General features: G+C 44.0%; 1 pseudogene; it reads right to left on the bottom strand.

Annotated features, from left to right (window-relative positions):
- Positions 1-1,114: 1,114 nt before the first annotated feature.
- On the bottom strand, positions 1,115-2,697 carry LOC105484960 (chromobox protein homolog 1-like; annotated as a pseudogene).
- Between the last annotated feature and the right edge of the window lie 1,109 nt (positions 2,698-3,806).

Here is a 3,806-nt window from a genome sequence, read left to right as displayed (position 1 = left end):
GCTCCAAGAGTTCTCCCCACTAAGAGTATGGGCCCTTGCTTTCCCTACTGTCTTATCTCCTCTACCACCCTCTTCCCCTTCCCCAACACCTCAGCCAGTGGCTTCAACAAGGTGATATTTATAACTTCGTTATTGGAAAGAAAAGGGTCTTCTGTCTAATTTCGGGAATTAGCCCCTCTGAGACAGAATGATCTGCTCATATTGTATGCTCCCCAATAAAAGACCTTCCCTCCTCAGTCAATTTCCATCTCCAAAATGGCAATTTTGGTAATTTATCAACGAGCGTATCCTTTGTGGTGAACAGCATCAGGTTTAGGCAGGGAACATCTTGGCTTATATAGGTTTCAGACATTCACAGCCTTTTTTTTTTTCCATTTAAAAAACTTTATTTAAATGGAGACTATTCGTCAAATGATTGGAAAATCAATAATGAAAAATAGTTCTTTAGGGTCTTCTGTTGAGGTGGAGGAACACATCAAACTGCACTGGCCCTGTCAGGGGACGGACACCCTTGTGGGGTCAGGCTCAGCCCTCTGAGTGGCATGAGGTCCTGCAGGCGGCGGGGCCCTCACACTCCAGCCCCATGCCTGGTGACCCACCCTGGGCCTAGGGATTCACAGCTTTTAATCATAGTCCTTATTTATGATGCCGATGACATTTCTTTCAAAGGTAAAATATTCTGGACATAGAAGCAAATCATTAGTTGTCTGTTCTTTCCATTGCTTCACCATTTCCCCTAACAAGCACCAAATTTTTATCAAAATGATGCTACCCATCTCCCTTCCTCTTCTCCCCATCCCTCCCTCCCCCAAATAATACATCAGTAATAGCCAAAAACTGCACACATGCTATGCTGTAACAATGCAGTTAACACTATTGGGAAGTAGGCTGTGGGCTGTGGAGATGCTCTTTGAAGATCTACAGTATTTTTATTTGCTCTCCCACACACCCAACTCTGCAAGTGTTGTCCTTCACAGAAGGCCCTTTGCTTTTCTCAGCAAAATGAAGAATAGGCTGCCTTGAAACACTTATCACCCTTCCCCTCCACTGGGATGGGCCTGCAAACTCTACAGCTTGGAATGGCTGTAAAGCACTTGGGTTGCTGTAGGGCACAGAAACTATACTGGCTCTTCAAAGGACATTTTCTCAAGCCACCTCTATGCTGTCAAGACAAGTAGAACTCCTTCCCTTCCCACTGGAAACCCACATTCAGATGTGACAGAGGCTGGTACTCAGGAGAGTCAATTCTTGTCATCTTTTTGTCATCCTCCTTCTTGGGGTAGGAATGCCTTTCCTCATAGAAAGATATGACAACCTGTGGGCTCTTGACATTGGCTTCCTTGCCAGGAAACAGGTCAGCCTCATCAGAGTTTTTTCATTCCACTGGGAACATGAGCTCTCCACTGAAGTCTGTAGCTCCAATAATCTGCTCTGGCATCAAACCTCCAGCAAAGTCTCATGGCTTTTCTGACCCTTCTTTCTTCTTCTTCAGTTTGCTCTCCTCTCCCTTTAAAGCAGGAGATGTAAAAAAACAAACAAACAAACAAACAAACAAACAAAAAAACCAAAAACCAAAAACAAAAAAACCAAGTTTTCTGTATGGGCTGACTCACTCCAAGGCCCAATAATAAGCAAGGCTCTGTCAGGGCTCTCATAGTGCTATCAGCAGAGCCAGAGCCCAGAAGGAATGGGCTCCAGGAGCAGGGATGAGAAAAACAAGTTCTTCTTATCAGTTTCCCCTTTTTAAAATTCCCTCCCCATACCATTATTCTTTGTTCTGCTCTCCTAACTATTTTTGTAACTATCTCTGCAAGTTGGTAAGGATTTTGTAAGTACCTGTTTTCCCATCTGTGCAGTATGGCAAAGGTCACAAGACATGCCTGAGTTTCAACATCTGTCACTGTTTGATAAACTGCCTTTGTTCTGCTTCTGTAAGCTTGCTTGCCCGCCCTGCAGGTTTCACACCACTAGCTGACCAACCCCCTTCAGATGCATGTATAAAAGTCAAGCCCTGTCTTTGTTTGGGGTTCACTCTTTGGATGTTAATCCGCTGGGCTGGTGCACCTAAATAAATCCTCCTGAGTCACCCATTGGTCGCTCCTGTCCCTTTAATTCTCACAGCACCTTATCTTCAAAATCATCAGCTTTGGGCTTGCCTCCCTCTGATTTATCTGTCTCATGTGTTATTTTCTGTGACTGCAGAAACTCAGCAATGAGGTCAGGGCAATCCAAGTTCTCTTCTGATTCCCATGTGTGGTCCTCATTGAGAGCCCCTTCCACTTTAGGAGCTACTCTACTTTTCCCTTTACCACTCCACAGTTGAGAACTTTTTCCACCACAAATTCCTCTTCCTCCACTTCTAGAACCTCCTCCACTTTCCTCTTGTTTTGTTTTTTCCTCATAGTGCCCGCTAGCTTTCTGGTGTAAAGGGTGACACTACTCAGAGCAGTGCCCAAGAGTCCAAGAGGAATTGGTGCCACACTACTGGCACATCGTGGTGTGTCGGCAGAGGGAGTGGTGGCCAGGAAAGCAGCAAGCCAGGTGGCCACAGTGGAGCCCCTCCCTGAAGTGGCCTACTGCAGGTCCTGGCCAAGGGCCCTTCCCTTAGCCAAACAAAAGAACCTCACACTCTGTGCTGCCCACCTCCCACCCTCTTTCAACATTCTTTTTGTTCAAGTGTGTTGGTTAGTTCTTCCAGGTTTTGTATGCTGAAAAACTTGTGTCCTATGTTTTTGAAAATTTTTCTCCAGGAATATAATTCTAGGTTGACAATTGTCTTCTAGTACTTTAACTATATTGCTTCACTCTCTTCTAGGCTTGCATTACTTGCAGCAAAAATCTTTTGCTATTTTTTATATTCTGTATGTAAGTTCTCTTTTTTCCTTTGGCTGATTTTAAAATTTAAATTTTTCTTCTCATAAGTAGTTCTAAGCAATTTGAATATGGCATACTGGCATACTACTTTTGTTGCTATTACTTGGGCTGGGGGTTCATTGACCTTCTTAGATCCATGGATTTATACTTTTCATCAATTTAGAATTTTTCTCTTTTTTTGAGACAGAGTCTCATTCTGTCGCCCAGGCTGGAGTACAGTGGTGTGATCGCAGCTTACTGCAGCCTCCACCTCCCAGGTTCAAGCAATTCCCCTGTCTCAGCCTCCCAAGTAGCTGGGACAACAGGTGCATGCCACCATGCCTGGCTAATTTTTTGTGTTTTTAGTAGAGACAGGGTTTTGCCATGTTGGCCAGGCTAGTCTTGAACTCCTGGCCTCAAGTGATCTGCCTGCCTCAGACTTCCAAAGTGTTGGGATTACAGGCATGAGCCACCATTCCGGGCCTATTTAGAAAATTTTTATCTATTAGTCTTTCAAACATTTTTTCTGCCTACCCCTCACTTTTTCTGGGACTGCAATTACGTGCATATTAGGTCACTTGAAGTTTTCACACATCTGACCAATGTTTTGTATATCTTTTTCCGTGATCTATTTCCTTCTGCATGTTTATTTGTATAGTTCCCATGCCTTCAAATTCTGTAATCATTTTTTTTCTGTAGCGTCTAATCAGCTATTAATCCTGTTACAGGCTGAACTGTGGCTCCAAAAGTCCATATGCTGAAGCTCTAACTCCCCATGTGACCGTATTTGGAGAAAGGATCTTTATAGAGGCTATGAAGGTTGCAAGAAGTCAGAAGGGCACATCCTAATCAAATAGGACTGGTGTCCTTATGAGAAGAGAAGGAGACACTTCTGTGTGTGTGCACCCAGATAAACAAACATGTGAGGACACAGCAAGAAGCTGGCTGTCTAC

The sequence above is a fragment of the Macaca nemestrina genome, chromosome 1 (assembly GCF_043159975.1).
Source record: "Macaca nemestrina isolate mMacNem1 chromosome 1, mMacNem.hap1, whole genome shotgun sequence".
NCBI classification, from domain to species: Eukaryota; Metazoa; Chordata; class Mammalia; order Primates; family Cercopithecidae; genus Macaca; species Macaca nemestrina.
The sequence above is the reverse complement of the archived record's forward strand: the minus strand, read 5'-3'. Positions and strand labels throughout refer to the sequence as shown.